This window comes from Phaseolus vulgaris, chromosome 8, assembly GCF_000499845.2.
Source record: "Phaseolus vulgaris cultivar G19833 chromosome 8, P. vulgaris v2.0, whole genome shotgun sequence".
Classification (NCBI taxonomy): Eukaryota; Viridiplantae; Streptophyta; class Magnoliopsida; order Fabales; family Fabaceae; genus Phaseolus; species Phaseolus vulgaris.
In genome coordinates, this window is record NC_023752.2 from 47,083,852 (window position 1) to 47,104,304 (window position 20,453).

Consider the following 20,453-nt stretch of genomic DNA (forward strand, 5'->3'; position numbering starts at 1 on the left):
TTTCTGCACTCTCATAATTACTTGCAGTACTTTCATAGACCGCGGTTAAAATATAAAAATTAACAATGTGCTAAGCTATTTCCGCACACCCATTTTTCGACATAATATTGAGTGTTTTTTTTGCATCCATAAAAGTTTTTACTCTGATTCTTGTTTTGGATTGTAATTTTGATTAATGTGGTCTAAGTTTTGTTGGATGCGTGCAAAGAAACTAAATTTGTTTTGTGTATAAGAGTTAGAATACTCCTGAAATATTTTATTTTATTTTTTTATTTTTTATTGTAAAAAAAATAGAAAAAAAAAATCAAATATCTCATCTAATTCATCTTTATTTTATAAGTTCTTTATGGAACACACTTCCAATACATTTTATGAATTTCAGAAAATATATTTTGGAAAATAATTCTAAAAGAGATAATCTTGAAATCATTAAAAACAAAGAATAAAACAATTTTTTTAAAGATTGATGAAGTGCGGGAGAATTTTGATAGGTTGCAGCAAAAAAACATTTTGTAGGTCGCTTTCGTTGTCCCTCCTATGAAACAAAATATTGTTCCTATTTCCATTGTTATTTGTTAAGTTGCTCTTATTTTCACATTGGTTTCATAGTTCTTAGATTTATATTACATTGGTTCATTAATAACTTTTCTAGATGCTATAATTCTAGATGTTATTTTGTAATATTTTAAATATTGAGCATGTTTTAGATTGTGGAATTTAAAATATATTTCTAAATATGAAATATATTTTGAATTATGAAATATATAATATAAATTTTATATTTTAGATTGATTAATCTAAAAGTAAAACTTGTGTTCTAGATTTTATAAATCACAATAAATTTTTTACTTTAAAATCAATAATACATCAATTTACTTTTCAATTATACAATTTTTTATTATAAATTAATAAAAAAAGTGTCAAATCTTACTATATGAAAAATACTTAAAAACCAATTACAGATTCATTGTTGCTCAAAATTGTTAAAAAAAATATTCCTTAATAAACGAGCTATTTGTTGAATGATAAAATAGTTTGGAGAGGTTTGAAACTATGAGGCTCAAACACTCTTCTTAAATAGTATATTTGTGTCGGACACACATATCGGATACTGACACTCGTATGATACTCAGAGGATACATATTAGTGAAGTGTCAAATTCAAAAAATATTTATAGATTTATGACAATTTTAGCATGATTCTAACACCATTTTAAAAAGAAGAAATACATTAATTTTCTAAAAACTCAAACTTATTGTATACATTTTTTTAGTATGATTATAAAAATAAGGAACAAATTCTTTTGAACCAGTCATGAAAAACATCTTTCTGCTAAAAAAACTGAAACATACTTGTGCACATAAATCTTTATTATCAATTTATATAATTCATAATTATATAATATATAAATCTCTGTTCTTGTATCCTAAATTTTAGAAATTATATGTATTTCCATATTCGTGTCTGTGTCATATCATTGCTACATAGGTTCGAAGACATAAATCACAAAAGACAAAAAGTATTTTAAAAGAATTAGGGTGTAAAAAGAAATTATGGATTGTAGAAATTAAATGTCACACTACATTGTTCATTGTTTACCAAACAAGAACACATTGTCGACAGCTTCTTCCTGCACCTCCATGGCTTCTTCTGGCACCCCATACTAAAACCACATTTACTATTATACCCTTCAGTAAAAAATATTAAAAAAATAGAATATAACTTTGATCTAATTTAATTTAACCTACTTTCACACTCTCTCTCTTTCTCCTTCACTCCCAGCGTCGCACACCCTCATCCATCTCCCACCTCCTTCAACAAATCTCCTCTCAAATTCTCATTCTATCAAAGTTCTCCATCTTTCAAAGCTTCCATTCCTTCTAAAGCTCTCATTTTTCACTATCATCTTCATTTACAACATTTACATGTTAGTAATTTCATTGATTCTAATTTTGAAGTGAAAAGTGGCAGAAGGCACAGTGTAGTCCGGTAACCATTCGCACAAATAGGTACCAGATTAAGTAATCCGGTGGATTTTAAGTTAGGTTTCGGATTACATAATCCAGTTGGTTTTTAGTTAAGTTCCGAATTATATAATTCATTGGGTTTTTAGTTAGGTTCCGGATTACGTAATCTGGTAGATGTTAGGTTTTCAACCAGTTTTAGATTACGTAATCCGGTAAAGTTTAGTGTTTAATAAGTTTCAGATTACTTAATCCGGTATTAGCAGTATTTTAGTTAGGGTTTATCTAATTAAGTTTCGTATTGTGTAATCCAGAAGTTGCATTTTTTGTATTTTGGATTGAATAATCCATAGCGTTGGTTTTGATTTTTGTATTTTTATATTTTATATTATGTATGATAGTTACCAACACCATAATGCACCACCTCAAACACGATCTCAAGCACCACAACCGTGATATTGCACTCCGCCACATTAAGCACCTTTTTCATTCGTGGACAAAATGTAAAACAAAAATTTATTTTTATCTTTTTTTTACTAAAGAAAATTTTTAATATTTTAAAAGTTTATGAAGATGGCAGAAGAAATCATAAGGTGCATGATGCAGCTGTCCACATTGTCTAGCAAATCCATTATTTCTGTATGGCCTGTTAAATACTAAGAAGATTAAGTTTATAATTTGAAATTTTTATAAATAATAAAAATAATTTATTTTAACTTTATAGAAAACTTAATCCAATCAGAATATATTTATTATACGCATGCTATTCATAATCAAATGATAAAATTAAAATTTATTTGAGATTTAATGGATTAAGTGGTTAATCTTTTCAGAATATAAACATAAAAATTTTAAATACTATAAATAAATATACTAATAGTGTTTTTTTAAAAATAAAAATGTATTTGCATATTGTTTAGGAAATAATCAATATAATAATGTTACGTGATATATATTGACGTAATAAAACTTTGTTTTTATAATATATAATTTATTTTATTTTTTTCTTACAGCACATATTGCATATAGTTTTTATTTTTGGTGTAAATTAGGTTGCGATTTTAATTGAACCAAAGTAAATATGATTTATATTAGTAATTCTAAGAATTTTAATTTATATGATGATAAAAAGTAATAATATTTTACATCAATTCATTTCAGTAAAAAAATTCTACGAGAAAGATTAAACTTAATTTTTATAATTACTAAAGCATATTTTTCAGTGAGCAAACTAAAATACTAAACTTGTACACTTTTATGGATTTAATGTATGACGTATGTGTTTAGAAAATAATATCCGGAAAATGGACATTAATTAGTAAGTATCAATATGAAAAATAATGAATTAAAATGAAAAGCATAAAATGTTAAAAAAGTTGTAAAATAATTTACATGAATTTAATTTACTTGAAAATAAAGATTTGAAAGTTGTAAAATAACTAGATTAACAAACATACAAACTTAAATCTTTATAACTTAAAATGTAAACAATTTAATGACTGAGTAATGTAAATGAAAAAAACAAAATTATAAACTTCATAATATAATATAATATAATATATATATATATATATATATATATTATTTTTCACAATTATAAATTATATTATACATATGTTTTCACGACAATTATCATTTTTTTACAAAACAATGGTGATTACTCTTAGTGTAAAAAATAACTTCAAATTTGTTGATGGTACGTAATATGGTTGAACTTGCAAAATCTGATCCATCATATTTTACTTGATATGTTGGATTTTGCACTTCGTCTAGACTACTAAAGTTGAAGCTAGAAATCACCTTACAAATTACATTAAATATGTTACGACTCAATTTTAGAAAATTGTTAAATGTATGAGGTGTGATAATAGTCTAGAATTTAGCATGAATGATTACTATGATTCTAGAGGCTTTATACATCAAATCACTTGTATTAAAGCACACAAAACAAAATGTTATTATTGAAAGAAAACATCAACATATTTTCAATTTAACTTATGCTTTCCTTTTTCAGTCTAAACTCACTAATCAAATTTGGTGTTATGCTATTATACATGTACTTTTTTTTTTATAAATCACATTTCTACACCTTTCTCCTTTTGAAAAGTTATATGATAAACTAAGTTATATATCAATCTTAAAGTGTTCGCATGTCTTTGTTACATAAACACTATCATTGCTTATAGAAAAAAGTTAGATCCAAAAGTTAGTCCTAGCATATATTTAGGGTATAAGGTTCATACTAAAGGATATTTAATTTTTAATCTTACTAATCATAGTATAGAAGTTTCCATAAATGTTACATTTCATGAAAATAATTTTCTATATACAATGGGAGCATTAATCATCCTTCCTTACCTCTATAAAATAGTTTTGATAATAACATCACTGAAATTGATGAACCCATTAATCAAGAATATGTTAATCTTAATTTGGAAGAACACGAGAACAATAACTATTAAATTAATTCTATTAGAAGAATTGCTCGAACTAGACAACCACCTACATATTTGAAAGATTATCATGTTACTATTAACTCCACTAACACTGAAAAAACTTCAGGTAATAAGTATTTTATTTCATTCTTCATGACATATGAAAGATTATCACCATTTTTTAGACAAGTTATTCTAACAATTGAAACTGATAATGAGTAAAAAAAACATATGGTGATGCTTGCAAACATCCACATTAGAAGAAATCTATGAATGAAAAAATTGTAGCCCTTGAGAATAATAACACCTAGATTCTCACACCTTTTCCTCAAAACAAGTTAGCCATAGGCTGCAAATGGACATGTAAGATTAAATGCAAGATTGATGGAAGAATAGACAAATACAAAATCAAATTAGTGACTAAAGACTACGCTCAATTGGAAGGCTTAGATTTTCATGACACATTTTTATCGATAACCAAATTAACTACTATAAGATTGTTGTTTTCTATTGTTGTTATCAATAATTGTCATCTTAAACAATTATATGTCAATAATGCTTTCCTTCGTGGTGAGCTTCGTGAAGAAGTATATATGCACATTCCTAGTATGCATGATGCTTTTTTGGTTGATATGTAAGTTGCATAAATCTTTACTTGACCTTCGATAGGTTAGTAGGTAATGGTATGAAAAACTTTATGCTTTTCTCCTTTCACATGGTTATAACCATTTTAATCTTGACCATTCTTTATTTTTGAAATCTACAAATCGCACAAATATAGTCATACTTGTATATGTAGATGACATTATACTTGCAAGAGATGGTATAATTGAGATTGCTTGTATGATAAATCTCCTTAATAATACTTTCGAAATTAAAAATCTTGGAGATTTCACATATTTTCTTAGATTAGAAGTAGCTAGAAACAAAACGGGTATACATTTGTGTCAACAAAAATATACCCTAGATTTACTTGAAGATGTTGGTATAATGGTTTGTGCTCCCGTTGTCACTCCTATGAATCATACGATAAAGCTCTCATCCATCACTAGAGATGGTTTTCTTAATCCTTCTTCTTATAGAAGACTCATTTGATGATGAGGACCTGAGAGGTAGCGCACCCACTGGCCAAGCTTAGCCTTCCAGGAGGAGGACTCGGAGCATGACCCAAGATTCAGGGTTAGGTTACAACCCACCTCTAGCCAATGCTTTAGCGCCTAGTCTTCCCTAGAGGATCTGATGTGAGTTGATTTTAGATAGCTTCATTTTAGATGTGACACTTTACTTAGATTGAGATTTGTTAGCAATTATATGGTGAGAACCCAAAAAAGATCCCCACTGGACACGAACTTAACCAAGTGGTTAAGTAAGTGTGAAGGTTCACTTCTAAAGGGCAAAGGAAAAATACAAGAATATGGTGATTGATGATGAAGGGCGAAATGTAAAAGAGTATGGAAGGAAAAACAAGAACATAATGAAAACTGAATTGACAAAGGATGAAAACAAGAACATAAAACACAAAGATTAATGGAATAATGGAAAAAATGGAAGTGATGAAGGAAAGGAAAGGCTTATGTGATAGAAGAGAGGTGGATCACGCCACTTGGAGTGTGGTTTTCCTCCAAGATAAGTGTTGATGGCCGCCACTTGAGAGCTCTCAAACACTTAAGATGAGACCTGAATGCTAAGAGGACACAAGCCTCACTAACACCTCACACAATTTGTGCAGAGAAACTTTTCTCTTCAAATTCAACATGAAAAATACATTGGGTAGGCCTCCTATTTATAGGTGAAGGAGCCTTGGAAAACAAACAAGAGGGGTAGGATGGGTAAAGGAAAAAAATCGGCAGCCTTAGGGTTTGACTAAGTTAAACCCGCATCCTAGGCTTGTCCTTTTAGAAACTAGGTCAAATTATCTTCCTAAAGGGCTAAGAACAAGCAAAAATGATATTTACACCCCCTATTTGTTGACCAAGAGTGATCAAGTGCTTTGAAGAATCCAAATCCTTTGTGCTTGATGCAAGGTTGTGTTGCTGCTGTGTTTTGGGAGGGATCTGGGTAGTTTTATTTGTAATCCACTCCTTTGTTGAATCTAAAGCTAATGTGTTTTAAATCCTTTTTGAAATAAAGTGTTTTTCAAACTAAGTGAAAACACAACCTGTTGTTTTATCAAATCAACCGGTTGTTTTACTCTTAGGAGTTTTTGAAAAGGTTGAAAACTATTTAAGTTTGGTTGACTTAACTGCCAAACCAAATAATCGGTTGTTTCGTGGTTTCAACCGATTATTTCTTTGAAAATCATAACAAAATTATGTTTTGGTGGTTGAATGTGCTTTAAATGATTTTCAACTGAATACGCTCATTCATTAAATGCTTTGACCAATCTTTGGAAAATATAAATAGTTTGTTTATGTTTTAAAACAAAGAAGAGAAATAGATTTGAGTTTTTGAGTTGTGAAAGAGTTGATTCAAGATTTGAACATTCACATCAAAGCTTTGGGTTTTCTAAGAGAGTGGAATAGGATTGCATTTGTATTGATTTCAGATTGTTCTATAAACAAGTGTAATCTCTTCTCAACCTTCTGTATTTCTGGTGTTGTGTTGCCAAGGAGTGTTGTGTGTTCTTGAGGTGGTCAAGATGAATACTCTTAGTGTGTGAATTGCCAAAGTGAATGTGTTTTTTGAAGGGTTCAAAGTCACTGCTTTGGTGGATTGTGTGTTGTAATCTGGTTTGATTACTTAGTGGATTACCCAGTGGTTTTCTGGGGACTGGATGTAGCTCTTGGTTTAAGAGTGAACCAGTATAAACTGTTGGTGTATCTTTCTCTTACCCTTAAACTCATTTACATTCAGTTTTTAGCTTTACTGGTATAAATAATCGATTGTTTCGCAGAAACAACCAATTGTTTTTCTGCTGCTTTGCTGTTTTATTGAACTTGTTCTTGGCTAACCTGATTTCTATTCTGGATTCATACAAAGAATTTTGTTAAACTTTAAAAAGATTTCAAAAACCTCTCTTAAACAATTCACCCCCCTCTCGTTTAAGGCCATATATTCTAACAATTGGCATAAAGAGCTTGGTATTTGAAAAATATTCAAGTTTGATCCTAAAATCTTTTTTCTATGGCTGAAAAACTACCTTTTGGGGAGGATGCCTCAATTAATAGACCACCTCTGTTTTGTGGTTTGAATTATCAATTTTGGAAAGTTAGAATGAAAATCTTTGTTGAATCTCTTGATAAAGGAATTTGGGATGCAATTGAAAATGACAATTTTATTCTTAAATTTGAAAAGGATGGATCTTCTATTGAAAAACCTTGGATCCAATGGACTGATGCTTAAAATAAAAAGGCCAAGTTTGATTGCATTGCCAAGAATATCACAACCTCTGCTTTGAATTCGGATGAATTTTTCAGGATCTCACAATGTGCATCTGCTAAGGAAATGTGGGATACTCTAGAAGTCACCCATGAAAGAACAAATGTTGTGAAGAGAGCTAGGAAACATACTCTAATACAAGAGTATGAGATGTTTAGAATGCTCAAGGGAGAATCAATTGTTGAAGTATAAAAGAGATTCACTCACATCATCAACCATCTAATGAGTCTTGGAAAAACCTTTGATAAAGAGGAGCTAAACATCAAGATTCTCAAGTGTCTTGATAGATCTTGGCAACCTAAGGTAACGACAATATCTGAATCAAAGGACTTGAAATCCTTGACTACGGCTTCCTTATTTGGTAAGCTTAGAGAGCATGAGTTGGAGATGAATAGACTTAATGTTCAAGAAAGTGAGGATAAGCATGTAAGGAACATTGCCTTGAAAGCTGCCAAGTACAAGAAGAAGCAAGATTCAAGTGATGAAAGTGAGGAAGAAAATCTAAGCTTGCTATCCAAAAAGTTCAGCAAATTCTTGAAGAGAAATCGCAACAAAGAATCCAACAAAGAAAGGTATGGAAACAAGAAAACTAGTGATTTCAATTCTAACAATTATACTTGCTTTGGTTGTGGTGAACAAGGGCTTATAAAAGTTGATTGCCCAAATAAAGAAAGCAATGAAAAAAAGTCAAGCAATAAGGAAAAGAGAGGGAAATCAAAAAGAGCATATATTTCTTGGGATGAAAACGAAGTCTCCTTATCAACCTCCTCATCAAGTGAAGATGAAAAAGCCAATCTTTGTTTAATGGCAGAAGGAGATGATGATTCAAGCAGTGTAAGTTCTTGTGCTTCCTTAAGTGCTGAAAATTATAGTCAACTTCTTCAAGCTTTTAAAGAAACTCATGAAGAAGCTAACCGATTGGCTCTCTCAAACAACCGATTGAAAGGGTTGAATAACTGGCTTGAAAATAGAGTCAAGACACTTGAAGAAAATTTGAAAAAGTCAAAAAATGATTGTGAAAATCATGAAATGCTTTGCAAAAACTCTTCTCATTTGTGTAACTCTAAAGTTTGTGAAAATTGTAAAACTCTTGAGAGTAAAGTCCACTACCTTGTGAAAACTGTGGATAAACTTTCAAAGGGTAAATCCAACTTTGAAACTGTCTTAGCATCCCAAAAATGTATTTTTGGAAAATCTGGTTTGGGGTTTTATCCTCAAAACAAGAAAAATGGGATTTCAAAGCCTTTTTCAAAAGTGCCAGAAAAACAATCGATTGAAAGATCAAAACAACCGGTTGTTACATGTTTTTATTGCATGAAAAGAGGCCACTCAGTTAGATTCTGTAACATTAGGAAATATTCTGTTCCTAAAGGTATTTTACAATGGATTCCCAAAGGTTGTGAGGTTTCAAGTGATAAAGATAAATCAAAAGGACCCACATTTTTAAGGGGACCAAATCTTGTTGCTTGAATTCATTATGATGTAGGAATACTAGAGAAGCATGAAGTCCTTAGTCATCTGATCAAGTCCTTGCAAGAAAAGAAGTGTGACTGGAATTGAATTAGGGGCATGTACCAGTCCAAGATATCTTGAAAGGCAAAAAAAGCATTCTTGATCACAAACAATGACTCATTGAAGGAACTTCACAATAAAAGGATAAGACCTTCCTTATCTCTGCCTTTTAATTATAATTTCATATCAAATTCTTCATCTACATAAGAGAAATTGCATCTATTTTAAACTCCTCTCAGTTTCTGTTTAAAATAAAAACTCTGTAATTGCTGCAGAAAAACAACTGATTGTTTCCTCGAAACAACCGATTGTTTCTTCTCTGTCAGCACTGTGAAGAATTGATTTAATTTCTCTATAAATTCTATCTTTTACAGATTTCAATCTTAAAGGGATTTTGAGTCAATAAAGTTGTCTTTAAAGTTTGATATGGTTCTGAAGGAAGTTACATCTTGTCATAAAAAGGAACATATTCCATATCTTGGAAATTCAAGTGCCTTTATGACTAGTCAAAGTCACATGTGATGACCATGTGTTTTTCTGCTCTGGACTGACGTTTTCTGTGCAAGGCTTGGACCAGTTTCTACCTTGAAGACTGAAACCCACTACCACCAAAAGATCAAAAAGGGATTTTATTATGCTATAAAATCTGTTGCAGTTGTTTTCCTTCACAAAAACAACCCATTGGCTCATCTCTTGCTACATCTCTTTCTCTACTTGTGTGTGTGCCTTTTTCTCATTATGCTTTCATGGATTCCACTCCTTCTACATCAAAGAGGATTAAAACCAGGGTTGTGAGATTAGGAGGACGTCTTGAGGGCTGGTTTTCAGAAACAAGTAGAAAAGTGATAAACAACCCAAAAGTTGTCTCTTTTAGTTGGTTGAAGAAGTCAAAAGTTGGATGAAGTGAGAAGCCTTCTCAAAGAACAACTGCTAAGAAGGTTCTTGGAGATGAAGGGGAACATATACCCGGATCTAATTCGGGTTTTCTACACAAATTTTGAAGTTTGAAGGTAACAATCTTGTTTCTCATGTTAAGGGTGTAGATATGGAGATTACCCATGATGTATGGACTTCTGTAACTGGTTTGAAATATGCTGGGCTGAGAATCAATAAAGGAATCATTGGTGTGGTGGAAAACTTCAACAAAATTCAGTACTATAGAAGTTGTTTGAAGAATCCTCAAACTCAAATAAGGACTTGTTCTGTTGGAGGTTTGAAGTTAAATGAAAGGTTGTTAGCTCTCATTGTTACATGGATTTTAACACCTAGAGGAGGCAACCATTCTGTCTTAACTGAAGAAGATCTTGTCTATATCTATTGCATCATGAACAAAGTCAAGATCAATTGGATTCATATCATCAAGGAGCACATGCAAAAATCTATGAGGTTAAGTGATTACCATTATCCTTATGATGTCTTGATTTCTAAGTTTTTACTCTATTTTGAAGTGAATCTTGAGGATGAAACATCTGAGTGGGTGAAATCAACACTTTAAGTAAACAATGGTTCACTAAGCAAGATGGGTTTTACCAAGATCAATGGAAGATGGGTAAGCAAGGATGGTGAACATGGTGGTTCCTTAAGTGCTGCTCAAGCTGAAAGTGATGATGAAGATCAAGATGGTGCTTATATGAATGTTCAAGATGCAGAACATCCTGCAACTGATTTTGGTGCTGGGACAAGTGTTGGACATCAAGGAGATGAGACTCCTTCAATGACTTCCTTTGAAAGCTACATGGTGAATAAGCTAGATGGCTTTGCGGAAAATCAAAGGAATCTTCATGATCTTTGTTTTTCAAACTTTCAGAACTTTGACAACAGATTCCAGAGTATGGACACTCGCTTTCAGACCCTTGATGAACATATTGAAGCTGTTCAGAATCAGATTTTTGAGCTACAGTATGGAAAGGAAGACTAAAGAAAAACAATTGGTTGATCTCTCGAAACAACCGATTGTTTTGTCAATCTGTCAAGGCTTTGTTGTTCTTTCTCTCTATATTTTGTTTTATCTGGGACAATTCTGTTTTATCTCTCCCTAAAGTCTATTTGTTAAGACAAATAGAGGGAGATTATTTGGTTTTGTGTTGTTCTTAAACTCTATCAAACTCTATTTGCTTGAATGTTTATTATTTTGCTGCTGCTGATGTTCAGAGTTTGTTTTTGGCTTGCTTTTTGGCTGGTTTTCTCTGCTTTGATGTTTATGCAAAAAAACTAGTTAATGTGCCATCATAACCTATTATGTGAGATGCTTTGTATTGCATAAGTTCTTTGTTTTGCAGGTACTGCTTCAGATTCAAACAAAGACCAACATAAGCAACCAGGGATTTGTCTTCATCAAATAGGGGGAAATTGTTGATCAATAGTGATCAAGTGCTTTGAAGAATCCAAATCCTTTGTGCTTGATTCAAGGCTGTGTTGCTGCTATGTTTTGGGAGGGATCTGGGTAGTTTTATTTGTAATCCACTCCTTTGTTGAATATAAAGCTAATGTGTTTTAAATCCTTTTTGAAATAAAGTGTTTTTAAAACTAAGTGAAAACACAACCTTTTGTTTTGTCGAATAAACTGGTTGTTTTACTCTTAGGAGTTTTTGAAAAGGTTGAAAACTGTTTAAGTTTGGTTGACTTAACTGCCAAACCAAACTATCGGTTGTTTCGTGGTTTCAACCGATTGCTTCTTTGAAAATCCTAACAAAATTCTGTTTTGGTGGTTGAATGTCCTTTAAATGATTTCCAACTGAATACGCTCATTCATTAAATGCTTTGACCAATCATTGGAAAATATAAATAATTTGTTTATGTTTTCAAACAAAGAAGAGAAACAAATTTGTGTTTTTGAGTTGTGAAAGAGTTGATTCAAGATTTGAACATTCACATCAAAGCTTTAGGTTTTCTAAGAGATTGGAATAGGATTGCATTTGTATTGATTTCAAATTGTTCTGTAAACAAGTGTAATCTCTTCTCAACCTTCTGTATTTATGGTGTTGTGTTGCCAAGGAGTGTTGTGTGTTCTTGGGGTGGTCAAGATGAATACTCTTAGTGTGTGAATTGCCAAAGTGAATGTGTTTTTTGAAGGGTTCAAGGTCACTGCTTTGGTGGATTGTGTGTTGTAATCTGGTTTGATTACTTAGTGGATTACCCAATGGTTTTATGGGGACTGGATGTAGCTCTTGGTTTAAGAGTGAACCAGTATAAACTGTTGGTGTATCTTTCTCTTACCCTTAAACTCATTTACATTCAGTTTTTAGCTTTACTGGTATAAACAACCGATTGTTTCGCAGAAATAGCCAATTGTTTTTCTGCTGCTTTGCTGTTTTATTGAACTTGTTCTTGGCTAACCTGATTTCTATTCTGGATTCATACAAAGAATTTTGTTAAATTTTAAAAAGATTTCAAAGACCTCTCTTAAACAATTCACTCCCCCTCAAGGCCATGTATTCTAACACTATTATGCTAAAGGCACTTTATTCTAGCCTATCTTTGTTGTTTGGACCCCTAAAGTGAACCCAAATTATTTACAACTTGTTTTATTCTTTATGAAGATCAGCAGGAAGAACATTAGATGCTCTGGTTTGTGTCCATTTCTTCCTCTGGTGAGGTCTGCTAAATCCTTGGTGAGGTTTTCACTTGATTGTTGAGATGACTTCTCATAGTGTGCATCCTTGGTCATCTCCTTGTTGGCTTGGTTTGCATCAGGATCACAAGGAGTAGAGCCTAAGCCATGGGAGTTGAGCATCAACTAGTTTCTTTATTTTTAATTTCAGTAGAATAAGGTTCTTTTAGCATAATAGTGGGTGTGCTTATCATTTTAGCTTGCACCTAGCCATTTAGGGAAGGAATGTAGCCCTAGCTTCTAGAAGCTATGACTAAGGGGCAACATTGACCTAGGTCAAACCCCTAGGTCGCCTCTCATTCATGCCCTTGCCGCATTTTGTTTTCCAAGACACCCATTCCTATAAATAAGGTGTCTTGCCTCATGTTATGATACATTGAATTTTGAAATAGAAAGGAAACTGTGCAAAAATTGTGAGTGAGACTTGTGTGCTCTCTTCATTGGTCTTATCTTATGAGAGTGAGATCTCTTCAAGTGGCGACCCTCATCACTTATCTTGGAGATCCCACACACTCCAAGTGGCGTGTTCCTTCATACCAATATCCATAAGCTTTCCTATCCTTCATCCTTTTCACTCATTTTTTCATTTCACCATTTATCTTGTGTTTGTGTTCTTGTTTTGCTTCTTTTTACATTCGGTCTCCTTCATCTTTATTGTTTCATTTTAAGTCTTTCAATTCCGCAACACATCATTATCACCATATTGTATGTTTTTCCTTTTGCCTTTAGAAGTGGACTTTCACACTTGGTTAAGTTCGTGTTCAGTGGGAATCTTCTCTAGGTCTCACCCCTTAATTGTTTAAATTCAAATCATAAACAAAGTGTCACCATTAAAATGGACAACTCTAAAATCAACTCACATCATTGGAAGTCTCATATACCTAACCAACACTAGACCAAATATAACCCAAGTAGTCCATCCTCTTAGTCAATTTGTTTATGCTCCATCTAATGATCATCATCAAGTTGATATGCGTGTTCTTCAATATTTAAAGCAAACTCCTAGGAAAGGTATATTTCTTAATGCAAATAGTGAAACTCAACTAAAAGGATTAACGATTCTGATTAGGAAGGATGTATTGATACAAAAAAATCTATGACTTGATACATCATCTACCTTGGTAATTATCCCATATCTTGGAATTCTAAAAAGAAATATATTATTTCAAGAAGCTCTTATGAGGCTGAGTATAGAGCCTTAACTTCCACAATTACAATGACTTACTTATCTTCTCGATGACTTCAAAATAAGTGACAAATGCCCGACATTACTTTAATATGACAAGGTACGTTTGGAGTAAACTTATCTCTTGAGGCGTCATTAGACATTTTGAACTGTTGTCTCAATCGACGAAGATGGTGGCATTATTTTTGAAGTAGCGGTTGATGAAGTTTTGACTCCTTTTATTGTTTCACTCTTTTTCTTCTTGGATGGATTTTCAATGTCGGCGATAATACTTTTCTTTAGTGGAGGAAGTTCAACCTTAGTGCAAAGTTTCTTGTAATCAAAATCTTTGTTTATGATATCTGCACAACCTAAACCAAAGGAAGAAATTAAAAGCTAGAATAACATAACATTTAATAGGATAAAAGAAAGTGAACCTTGCCACAAAACAAGAAACTAGGATCCTCAATGAGGGGTACAATAAGGAGACCTTTGCTACTTATAAGACGAGGAAGGATATTTATAATTTCTATGTCTATATTGCCCTTGGTCGTAAGAAGGTACTTAATCCAAGATCTAAACCTATCCGACCTTTGCTAATCCAAAGGAAATTTGGGTGAAAAAAAATTTGTTTCTGAGGGTCTTAGGAAAATAATTTCAACTTGAAAATTTTATATTTGAAATTTTTGAATTAGAAAGTGTAGATGGTGAAAAGAGCACCATGTTGAGCTTTATTCAACAACACCCAACCAACCTTAAAATCGTGCTTCAATTGATAAAAAATACATAAATTTGTTTATAGTAGGACTTATATAAAAGTAATGGCAGAGTACTTGAAAAGTCTTTAGAAAGGCACAACTATTTGGATGAAGTTGGATAAGAGCTAGTGGTTCAGTAGTGGTTTCACATAAACTCTTTTTGAGTCATCACAAGCTTTCGCTGAGATGAACTCAACCACTGAGTTAGAATAGGCATTGAAAACTCCTGTATCGATTCTCTCAATGTAAAGTGATGGAGGATCATCCCAACATATGTAGCCACCACAACTCAAGCTAAGAGTAAAGAAGATTATAAAGCTTTACATAATATATTCTATCTCTTAGCCTTGTATAAAATTGTATATAGTAGAATAGTCTTTTATGGATTTGTATTTTTGAGCCAAACTTTTAGAATAGTCTTTTATGAATTTTTATTCACTTAACATTTAAGCAAAGATTTCTAGAAGCATCTTGAGGAGAGCTACATGATTTTGAGCTTTAACCTTCACCATAGTTAAGTTTCACTTAACTAAGGTGAAGGCATCCAAGAGGCATAGTTTTTGAACACTTGAGTCTATAAATAAGTGAATCCTCTCTTATATTCTTTAGACTTGAATGATATATTGAATTGTGTTTTTGATTTTTCTACATATTTCTCTCCAAGTTTCTCTTTACTAGACACTCCCTATCCTAGTAGAAACTCAAGGAAGTTGGTCTAACCACTTCCTTAGCCTTTACACCTAAACACACCACACCTATTCATCTTCTTCTCCAACCCATTTTCAGTGCTTCCTTCATAAACCTCCAAGCCTTCTACTGCGTCCATCAAATCCTCCCAAAACTTAAGACCAAAGTGAATCATGTGGATCAAAGCAAGGAAACATGATTCACATAAGCCTTAGTCTCATAATTGTTTCGGTTGTGTTCTTGAGTTTGCCGAATTATGTTCTTGTATTTTTTTTTCATGTGTTCTTCAATTTTCTTTCATTCCCATCGTTTATTCTTGTGCTTCCATAGGTTAAACATCTTTTCCGCCATTTACTTTTGTTCTTTAATGGATTAAAATCAAGTTACACCACATGTTCTTCATTGTTTTTTATGTTCTTGACTTTTCTTTACTTTAATTAGTTTATTCTTTGTTTCTTGATATTTTATACCGTTTATTTTTCTATGTTGTCACACTAATCACTTTGGTTTTAATTATTTTCAAGTTTTCTTGTTCCATTTGTGTCCATAACTATTCCACACCAAAATTCATAAAAGAAAAGTGTTGTTCTCGGTTTTATTTTGTTTTGAGTTTTATTCTTGGTTTTAATTGTTTTTTATTTAAGATAGGTGTGCTATTAGGTGTTGTTTTGTGTTTTAATCCTTGTATGTCAATATTATTGTCTGAATTTTGTTTCATTTTGTCATATAATTATAGTTTTCAGTCCATACATATGTGTTTGATAAAATGCCTCTTAGAATGCACACCATGTACTTTACTTTTGTTTGTGTCATAAAACAATAGTATAAGCTTTGAACCTTTTTTTTTTTGTAATCTTTCAGTTCTAGTGTTACTACTTGTTCATTAGTGCACTCCATTACATTTATTTCCATTGTGACTTGTTATTTTTGTTCTTAATTCCATTAGATTCCTAGGTTTCTTTTTGTCCATATTTGTGAATTTTTTTTACCCTAGTTTGGAAATTTTATTCCGAGTTCATTTTTCATTGAAAATCATGAAAAAACATTACACAAACACTTTGATATGTTGTTTGTACCTAGTTAAAAAGGCACGTCCAAGAACAAAATAGAAAAAAAATTTATAAACAACAAAAGCCAAGACATTTTGGGTTCAGAAAAATAAGTTTCACAGTGTTGTTTACTCTCGGTCTGAGACTTATTGCGCCTTATTCTTTGAGTATTTTGATCTGAAACTTTTACTAGACATTTCTTATTGTGTTGATGAGTTTTTGCTAATAAAACTTGTTATACTAAATTTGCAATAAAGTTTTGATTCATCTTTGCCAGCGTTGAAAGATAGGTTCATTTTTGTGACCTAATACTTTGTTGTATGTCAAACGATTTTATTTGTTTCTAATTGAATACTCATCTATTTGACCTAAATTTTTTTGTGTTTAACCAAAAATTGTGTTGAGTTTCTTGGTTAAGAAAATTCATCAACAAATTCTTTCTAGAAAAAGTTTCATAAATTTTGGACTGGTCAACACCATATTACTCTAGATTTTTGTTTTGTAATCCATTCTAGAGTTATTCTTAGGTTCCATTTGTTTGTGCTAACTTTTCTTCTTTACTTTAATTGTTGTTTGTCATTTCTTTGGTTTTCTGATGAAAACCATACGGCCTCGAAACTTTCGGCTAAGAAGATAAACGAATATTGAGACTTACTGAAGATATTGTAAATTATTTTTCTTCTTCTTAGTCTTGTAAATTTTTTAAAGAGTAGTGTAGGATTTATTTGGGCCACGTATTGGGCCTAGTAGAATAAGATGTAAATAGGATAGAAAAATCTAGAGAGAGTCACATTTGGGCTTCTTTTGGCCCAAAATAAAACCTAGACAATTTAGGGTTTTGGAGAACATTCTAAGGAGGCATGGATGATACTTACATGGCAAGGAAAGTGTGAATGGTCAGCTAGACCAACACATGGAAAGTATAAGTGACACATGGCTGCACCTCATTTTAGGGAATTCCTCTCCACTTACAAACCGCCACTTGTCTCACTATGAATGGAGAGGATTTGGTCCAATTATAGAGTGACATTTGTCAAGATTTAATTGGAGAGTATAATCAGATTTTTGGCACCAGTTTAGGCTATAAATAGAGGTGCTTAGACGTGTAATTTTCATATTTGAATTGATAATGAAATGCTACCCAAATTGCTAGCTCATTCATCTTCGAATTTTCACTCTCAAGTTTGTACTTCTATTAGTGTTTTGCTTGAATCTTCTTAGAAGTTGGCCACACCTCTTCTAAGCTTCTACTTCTCTTCTTCATTTCATCTTCTCCACATTTCAATTCAGCCATTGATATCACTTTCAAGTCCATTATTCTGCAACATACAAAATTACAACAAAGAAGAAGCCAAACCAACCTAGTTCTGCATCATTTTCTTTTGCTCTTTGTCTCATTAAATTTCTTTTGGGTTAGCTTTCCAAATTTAGCTTTTCTTGTTTTTGTTCTTGGACTAATACTTTGTTGAAAGGCTTTGGTGTTTCAACATTTTGGTGTTAAGGAAGTGGATTCTTGGACTTCTTCTTTGAGATGAAACTTTGCATAAATAGAATCTGTAAAGGAAGATAAGGAGACTAGAAATTTTAAAGGATAACTTCAATACATCTTCCACATAAAGAAGCTTCAATCACTAAAGGAATTCCTCAAGTTTGTGTTTTATTTTTTCTAGAATTTTTGTATCACATAACCTTTGTGTAATTTTACTTTTGAGTTGATTGGGAATTTGCTCCAAAAGCAATTCCAATAAATTTTTAAATAGTTTACATGTGCATTAGTGGTAGAAGTGTGACAATGGGCTCTTAGTGTCAACAACACTTTCACCTTAGGATTCAACTAGTGTACTTTCACTAGCATTTACTTTCTTCCCTTTATTTTTTTCTTTCATTTTCCTTCCTTTATGTTTTTGTTTTTAAGTCTCTGTGATACATAGGATTTTATTGTCTTTTTATTAGTAGATCTTTCTTTGATCTTAAGTTCATTTTTGCATTCATACACTCACCTTCATTTCTAAAAATTGTTTTGAAGTTTTTTTAAGGAACTTTTGTGAGGACTATCTAAGGTAAGCTCAAACTAGGAAAGTTTTGGTACTTAAGTAGTCTATTGTGACTTACCTCACTATCCTAAGAGTGAACTTGAAGAAAATTCACCAATAAAAATATTTTTTAAAACATTTTTTCACTCAAGTTGGGTTGATTTTTTTAAAACATTTTTTTGTTTTAAATTCAACATTGGATGATCATAGCATAATACATACGTTCATTTCAAAATCTAAAGATAAATCTAGAAAGAAAATTTCTTTTGCGGATCCTCTTCTATCTTTCCCTCCAAAAAAATATTTAATGATCACAAGACTACTTGGTAACCATTATAATAATCTGGAACAATCACAACAGAAGAATATATTCCGAACAAGATGCAAAAGTTTTGGACAAAACATGTTCTTTAGTTACATGTTCTAACTGTTGTAGTGAAAGATTGATCCTCAAGTTAAATCTTCCAACCACAACCCCTACCAAACCTTATAAGTTACAATGGATCAATGAGGATGGTGGTTTGTTGAATTTAAACAAAAGTTGAATTCACAAAGATTTAAAATTCAACTTGAGTGATAAAAGATTTTCAATTTTGCTGAAGTAAATCAAGGAATCAAGTATGCGTTTTCTCTAAATTCACTCTTGGAAAAGTGAGGTGAGTCACAATGGACTACTTAAGTACCAAACTTTCCTAGCTAGACCTTACCCCAGATAGTCCTCAACATAAGGTCCCTCAAACAACTTCAAAACAATTTTAAAAACAGGGGTAGGTGTGTAAATACAAAAATGAACTTAAGATCAAAGGAAGATCTACTAAAGGAAAGAAAAGATAAAAATCCTATGTATCATAAAGACTTAAAAGCAAAAAAAATAAAGGAATGAAGGTACTTGGTCTCCTGCAAAGCCGACCAGACAACCATCATAAGGCCTTAACTGGTCAGGGGATATTTGCAAACTTGTAAACGTCCCCCAGAACATTACATCGACTGAACTTCCTTGGTCGATCAAGACTTTGTGCACCTTTTGTCCTACAGTAACAACATATATCACCACTGGATCATCCTCATGGGAAAACACATCCTCCAGGTCGGAACCTATGAAACAGAGGGATGGCTCTGTAGGGCGGTTAGACCTCCTCGTATCCAAGGACATTACTGCTCGTGCATATCATTTTCACTTTGAGGTCGAGTTTCCTCCTCTAGAGAACCCTCATGTGATAGTGCTCAACTCCCCATGGATTGGAGTTTCTTGCATTTAATCTCCGGTTGCAACTTTTTCTCTTAGTTTCTCCTGGTTAGCCTCGACTAGTTGATAACTTAAGGCTATGCATCATTTGACACTATGCCCAAATGCCCTGTGAAACTCGCATCAGGCATCCCTTCGTGAACCCAAAAATCGGTCTGTATTTTGGGGAAACTTCAGCTTATCCGCTACCCCCAACATGCTTAAGAGCTCTTTGCATGATACTCGGAATCTGGGCCTGATCATCGTCTCCTCTCTGGCCCTTGTCTCGGGCTCCTCCTTCTTAGCAACGTATGGGACATACCTCAGATCCGTTCTCTTCTCGGTGGAGGCTTCATTGCTTCTGCTGGAACGGTCTCGACTGTTTTCCTTGTGTTTGGGTTGCTTCGACCGTGAGCCTTCATTTTTCTTGAGCACGACCTCGGTTGGATTGAATGGGCGAGCTTCACTTCTTACTTGTCTCCAATTGGTGCTTCAAGATACTGCTCCACTAGGACAAAGAGGGCTCTACCTATTGATCATACTTTGACGATCAAGTCAATGAGAGCATTCAAACTATAAAATTTGTTTCAGTCTAAAGTATTCAGAAAAGCGTACCTTTACTCGGGGTCTCAAACCC